General features: G+C 39.8%; 1 long non-coding RNA gene across 1 annotated transcript; it reads left to right on the plus strand.

Moving 5' to 3' along the window:
- Positions 1-1,740: 1,740 nt before the first annotated feature.
- Positions 1,741-6,781, plus strand: LOC128020331 (uncharacterized). The gene is made up of 4 exons (XR_008185353.1): positions 1,741-1,855; positions 1,945-2,050; positions 3,413-4,151; positions 4,307-6,781. It is a non-coding gene; the product is annotated as an uncharacterized LOC128020331 (long non-coding RNA).
- The last annotated feature ends 683 nt before the right edge of the window (positions 6,782-7,464 follow it).

A 7,464-nucleotide genomic window follows, 5' to 3' on the forward strand; every position in this document is an offset into this window, starting at 1 on the left:
AAGGGAACTGAGGGGGCGTGGTTTGTTGTCAATCAATTCCGTGCGTGACCATATACGGTATATAGGGTTGATGATCTCACTGGCGCCCAGTAAGGCGGTGCTTAAATGGCCAAAGAGGAGGAGTATAATTTGAATACTCTAGCGCGATTGGCTCATGATACCTGTCAATCGGGCCGTAGAAGGCAGTAGAAGGTGAGCTATTTTTAGAGCGCTATATAGCAGCAGCAGCGCTCTGGCGTCGCTCATACTGCCAGAGAGAACGAAAGAAACAGAAGTAGAAGTTGTAGTTTGTAACGTGAAGTAATTCTACGCCTTTATGAAGTAATTTCAGTTGGAAATGATACATTACTGGTAACTTACACCACAGAGCTGCCGATAATGTTGGAAACATTAGTTCAGAAATGTAGAATGACCTTGTGATGTAATAGTTTGGCACAGGCAAATTAAGAAATAAAAAAGTGTGGAGATCCTCGATATTTCACAATTACTAGGATTAGCTGGTTCGCAGACACGATCAGGCAACTTTACATATTTTGATTTTGAAATAAGAGGCTTAGCACATATAAATGAGGGTTTTAGCTCCTCTGACGGCGCAAATTACCTCAAAGAAAATCTGTAAATGCAACTATTTATTCAACTGATGCTATTTATTCAACTGATGGCATTGATTTGCAATAGGCTACTGATCTTGATATTGTTGTGTAAAGTGTAATTGACTCATCAGGATGTTTTTCATACCTGTGGGCAAGTAAAAAGCACTTCTAAAACAGTTAATTCCTGAAATCCATATAATCCAAGCCTTTATAATAATAACAAAAAAGTATAATTTTTCAGAATAATGACTTTTGCCCATGGCAGTGCTGTATAACTGACATTCATTCTGTCTACATGGGCTCTACAAGTAAGCTATTCAGTGTATAACGGTGATTGATACTCATATATAAAATTATTTGATAAGTAGTAATGAAATGACTGAAATAATGTCCAAGGCAAGCAATCTTTAAACAATGAATGCACATTATACTTATTTATTTGTGAATTATGGATAGGCTTCTGTCCATCTTCATGTGACAGCATGGATATTATTTCTACTTTTTTGTTTTGTAAAACATATTTTCCTCCAAATTAAGTCTTATTCACACCTGTATTGTTAACAGATAAATCCTTCAATATATAAACTTATGTTGTGGTTCTGGTATTTTTGGTGCATTTTGACTTAAACTGACCTTGCTCTGTTCTAGTAGAAGCTGCCATTATTACTTTGGAAATCGAACAGTTTCCATTTAAATTAATTAGTGACATATGGCAATTAAATTACTATAATCTGTGGACTGAGTGAGAGAAAATGGCATGATAAAGAACCACTTAATTACATGTTTGATTAACAAAGCAAATGCTACATTCAATAATTAAAATTCTGATAGCACAACAGCGGCCAACACAGGTTTACGGTTCACTCTTGAAATCAGTATAAACTTAATCTGCTCTAGTTAGCTATAGTTCATAAGAAAGGTTGCTGTAAATTTAAAACTGCAAATACACCTCCCGACCTTGTTGTCACACATACCAAATAAAATATTTATGTAAAATTACTGACAGGCAGTTGAAAAGTGTAAGCCTGTCTCTGCGATGTGAAAGAGTGTTTTAGTTGAAGTGAGTAATTGAGTTTGTGTTGTGCTGTCTGTCTCTTCTGTCACTTTCCCAGGGGACATTGGTCTTTGTCTCAGTGGAGTACCAGGGCAGATGGTTGCTAGATTGGCTGTTTCAAGACATTTTCCCCATTGATTTTTACAGGTCTTCCTGCCAGAGAGAATTAGTCAGAGCGGGGGTTGGATGGAGGGGAGGAGGCTACTCTGTAAGACAAACTAGCCCGTCTATATCCAGAATATACACTGTAAGATTTGCAGCTGAATGTCGAAGTGCATCTGATTATCTCTGCTACAGACCCATGCAGCGGGTCAGATGCTGGGGGACAAGACAGAGTCCTGCCTCCTCCTCATTGGCCAGAGAGCTCTACCGAGGGACAGAGGATGCTGGAAAGAAGAAGCAGGTGTGTGCTTTGGTGTTATTGCACAGCGGGTTGAGGTTCAGGTGTGAGTCTGCCAGGCTCGGTGGCACAGCTGGGCAGTGTGAGCCCTGATGACTGGCTCATCGCTCCCTCCCGTGGCTAACCCTCTGTCTCACCAAGTCTGAAACAGCTGGTTCCCACTGAGCCTAGCCCTGACCGGGGCAAATCCTGCACCTTCCAAGCTGGGCCATGGACAGGGAATAAAACACGCTCAGGGTGCCCCGCAGTTCCTGCCTCACACATTTACCTTGGAGGCTGGAGCATTACATTTTAAAGGCTGTATGATTTTTATGCTTAGACACAACTATATGCAAGATGCATGATATTACATGTAGTAGTGTCTAAGCATAAGATCTTATTCTTCTTGACTTCATACACAGATATTAATAGTTATTTTTATATTCGTTTTTTTTAATTCTCATATTGTTTTGCACTTGTATAATTTTCTTTATTATGTTGAGCACAAATGAAGAATTTTAACACTGCTATTTAACTATTCACTGAAAATACGGTCTTTCTATGAGGTTATATTTTTATTTTTCAAATTTTGACTTGCTGTGCCTACATTTCCATTGGCCCTATTATAAAATAAGAATAATGAGTAAATTAATAAACAATAATATAAATAATTAATAAATAAGTTTTCGTTCTAGCAATGCATTGTTATTTTCTGTATTAGATTTTTTTTTTCTTCACAAATATTTTATTTGCAAAAAAAAAAAAAATGACAACAAGCTGAAATTATAATTAGCTTAATTTCATCATTTCACAAACACAATTGCTGGAAAATGTCATACGATGGAAATCACTGATTGGTTTGAATTTTTCATTGCATTTGTACTGATGCTTTCAAGGATATTGCAAGTAATTTTTGCAGTTACTGTATGACAAAACATCATTTATGTTGGCCAGCTAGAGTACATTATCTTCGCAAAAAAACTGACTGAATCTGCTATAACAATGTACAAAACTTTACAGAAAACCAATGTTTGAGGTTGCAAGACATAAAAATGGATGTACAAGATCAATAAACAATGTTATTGCTGAGCCTTAAATCATTTAAGAGCTATCTTATGTCTTAAGAAGACTTGGAATGTAAACACTAGTCATATGGATTACTTTTATGGTGCTTTTTTTATGGAAAAGAGCAGCATGAACTTTCTAAGAACACAACTGGAAATAGTGCTAGAATTATATTTTTAAGGTGAACTGCTCTTTTAAACAGTGTGTTTAATCAAGACATCACCAGCGTCTCTGATTTGTGGGTGTCATGTTGATTATCCTGCTTTGCATGGTCCTAAATTAGCCGTGTTTCACTGTTATTGTTTTTCCCTCGCTGTCAAGGTGACATCATGTGAATCTGCCGCTGCTTGGATAGTCATGGCAACTGATCTGTATTTGTATAAACACACGGGGCTGACTCTCCTCCCCTGCGGTCCCTCGTGCCACCGGGATTCTCACAGATCCTAGCAGCTACAGGGTTGTACCATTACTGCTCCATGCTGCTTCACACACTCACAGGGGAGAGCCTGGCGCCGCTTCTGTCTGTACAGCCGGTCTAACTCCCAGAGCAACCCCTACCAGCCGACCCCGGGGCGCTCTTCACCCAACACCCTTCTTCGACGACGTCCCCCCAGACTCCAGCACTTACATCACAGCCCTCCACCCTCTCATCTGTGACCTGTGATCACACTCGACTTTCTGACGTCCTTTTAAGTGTTCTTGCACAAGCCGGCGCTTACGGCTTAAAGCTCACAACGCAGTAGAGTCGCTCGCAGCATAACAGAAATGTTAGTGAGATGAAATCGGAAGGCAAACACAGACTCATTTTTAGTTATGATGAATCCTGCTTTCTCAGTTGTGACAACACAAGCTTACCATGATAAGACGATAGTTGTATTTCATGCACCGCACAAGTGTTTTACAAGCGTATTAATTTGTCATCACCAATTTCAGATAAGATACCAGACTTTCTTTTGGTTATAGATCAAACCCCAGTTGGCAAAGCAGCGGTCGCCGACATGGCAGGGAATCAGAGGAGAAGTAAGAGGTTGCAGCATGAGATCATAGGAGTCACACTGAGGTAGGAATGAAATTATTTCACTAGTGGGAATTGTCCCAATTAGGTTGGACTGGAGCTCTGCCACTGAGATGAAAACGTCCACTTGCATTAGATTGGCCCTCCTGTCGTCATCCCGAGATTCCCCTTCTCTTGGCCTTGCTTCTCTTTCTGTCTAGGCGCGTGCACTAAAATGACCCTGACCTCGGGGTCCTGACCTGAACGTCTTTGCTCTTGCATGAGAGAAAACCTTTTATGTGGCTTTGGATGGAAGAAGCAAGAGGAGGAGATGAGAAATGAAGAGCACAGCGCCGTCCTTCACCATTATTATTGGGTTTTTGGAGGGGGCTCCAGTATGGCACACAAAAAGGTCCTCTTTGAAAAGAAGGTTTTTCAGATTTGGACCCCTTGAGAACAGAATGATTAATTTAGCACAAGGAATAATGCTTTGGATGATAAAGGGAATACATTTATCTTTGCCCTTTCATCCAGACGTCTCTGACTGTGTGCGGGAGAGCCGAGGAAACCTTGAGGTATTGTGTAAATTCAGTCACAATTAAAAAAAACGGAGTGCATGTCTTCAAGAAAACTTGTGTTTTTCATTACCTGAATTGTTAGCCCATGTATGCCTTGTATGCCTGCTCAACATCACTGTCTTATTTTCTTTTACTAGGCAAATGGAATTGTACAAATACAGTCTGGAATTCCTCCAAATGAATCCAAAACCGTGAGAATGCGCTGGGGCATCTCTGGTTTAGCATGGATGCAGTGAGAGGGATTCAGTGTAGCTCTGTTGATGTGGTACACTGGGGTGTAATCTCATTAGTATGCTATAAGACTGACCCTGCACTGCTCGCCATGTTCACAGCATTATGAGGGAGAGGAGAGTGGGCCGCACAGCCTGGTTTCACATCCATCCATTTGACACATTTAGAACTCCCTCACACTGTCCCTTCAAACACTCTCCTCCTTTTACCTTTTATATCATGTCCACATGTTCAAACTGTTAGACTGCTCATCTAGTAGTTTTTTGCATCTAATTTCACTTTTATCTCTCCCTCTTTTATCCCTCCCTGTATCACTATACTTCCTCCATTTTTGTCACTGAAAGCGTGTCTATGAAAGCTTGTTGTCTGTCTCTCTGTCTATCTATCACCTCTCTTCTTTCTCGCGCTTTCTATCTCACACCTTTTATCCTGATCAGTCTCTCTGACTCAATGTTAGTGTGAGAGAATCAAGATAAAAATGCCCAGTAACACATTGAGGGCGAATTGCCTCCCTATACATGTTGGCTTTACCATGTGGAAGTTGCCGCCTTCTCCATCGCATCACCCATGTGTCTTATCTCTGCTCTGCCGTGTGTAAATATTTAAAGAAGGCTCCAGGAGCAGCGCTGGTAGCATCTCTGCAGAGCGCATTTCCCAACTGCCCACACTATCCATAGGCGATATGATGGAAAGGCCCAGTGTGCAAATTATAGAATCACTTTGAAGGGTGGTCTACTTTTTAAAGGAAATCTTATATAATATTTTCCATAGGTTTGCTTAAATTGTCTTTGGCATTCCTAGCACATAATCTAACAATCTTGTACAAATTCTGTTATCATTTACTCAAGCTCGTGAAGTTCCAATCAGCATGACTGTCCAGTCAGTGGGCTCAAAAACCATTGGATCCCATTGACTTTCACTGTACAGGCAAAAAAAAACAGAAACATGCTTCAAAATTTCTTCTTTTAGGTTCCTTAGAATAAAGTATGTCATACAGGTTTGAAACATCGTGAGGGTGAGTATGACAACACAATTTTCATTTCTGGGTGAAATCTCTATTTAAAGGTGTTTTATCACAGATTGGTCTGATAATAATTCTAAGTAGAAGGTGCTCAAGCAGTCTGCTGTTGCTATGGTTACCTCAGGCGAAGTCAAAATCTTCAACTTTTGTGTTTGTTGAAAAGTTAGAAAACCATTTTTAAGCATGTATTTATATAAGACCCTCCTCCCACCTTTTTGTTTTTACTGCCTTTGGTGCATGCTTTAATTAGCAGAGTCAGAGCTCATAATTTGCGCCCTTGGAGAACCCTGGTCTTATCATCATCATGTGTTGTGGGCAGGATAAATGAGGTGGGATTTAGGGTGTTCATAACCACGTCCGCCTTCACTTCTGTGCCGTTAGTGATGAGGACTGCGCTGAGCCTCAAGATATGAGGCCTGACTCTTGCCTCGAATACACACATAAACATTCTTTAAAGCAATATAGTGCTCTTTCAGCCTGCAGCCACTGATATTACACCCCAGCCCCCTTGTGCTTGTATGATTTTATTAATAATAGAGAAGAGGCAATATATCCTTTTTCTGTGGAAGGTATATGAGGTTAACCATATTCTCTTGCTAATTCCACGTTGAGATTTTAATAAAGAAAAGATGCATAAGCCAGTGTCATAGAGGCACTGCAGTGCAAATAGTACACAGGGAGGCACGCAAGTGATAATAATGGTGGCTGTTACGACTGGTATTTACATAGAATTAAAATGAATGGCTCACGTCCTGGGAATGTGCAAGCATTAAATGTATGCTCACCACTTTGTGTTAGTGAACCTCTTAAAATGCTCCTCAGAGATGCATTTGTGCTTGAATATTTTGAATTGTCTTATGTAAGTTGCTGTCGATATGGAAGGTAGAAACATGATGTGGTGACAGTAGCTCAAAATAGCTTGTTAATGGAGCAGCTACACAATTTTGGGTGTCAGTTATTGTTGTAGTGAAACCTATACTATTCTGTTTATGTAATATTAAATTGCACACATGCAAAAATGTGTACTTTCCTAAAAAGTCCTTCCATTTAAAAAAAAAGTAATATTTAAGTAGATTATTCTCATTTTATAGATTGAGTTTATTATGTAAAGGCATTTTTAGGACCTAAATTCACTTTTAGTTTTCTTAGTGGTATTCAAGTTTTTTGAGTCTTAATATCAATATGTTAATCTAAAGGTTATCTATAAGGCAGTGTGCTTCAAAAGAGTGACACAATTTGCATTTAGAAGATATAAGCATTCAAAGCTTGCAGTTCGTCACTTCCGCCTAAAAATGCTCAACGATTCTTTTGACGTCACATTGTTATGTCCCCGCCCACATCTTCTCATCAGAACTTCTGGCCAATCAAATGCTCTCTATAATCCGAAGCGCCCAAATCCTGCACTATAAATAGATGCTGAAGGGCCGACTGAGTGAGATCGGTACACTTCACAGTGTAGTATTTCCTTTACAATGAATGGCTCGTAGTGCACAATGTAGGTTATAGGGAACAATTCAGACAGTGTAAATATGCTTTTGATTAGTGCAAA

This window comes from Carassius gibelio, chromosome A9, assembly GCF_023724105.1.
Source record: "Carassius gibelio isolate Cgi1373 ecotype wild population from Czech Republic chromosome A9, carGib1.2-hapl.c, whole genome shotgun sequence".
Lineage (NCBI taxonomy): Eukaryota > Metazoa > Chordata > Actinopteri > Cypriniformes > Cyprinidae > Carassius > Carassius gibelio.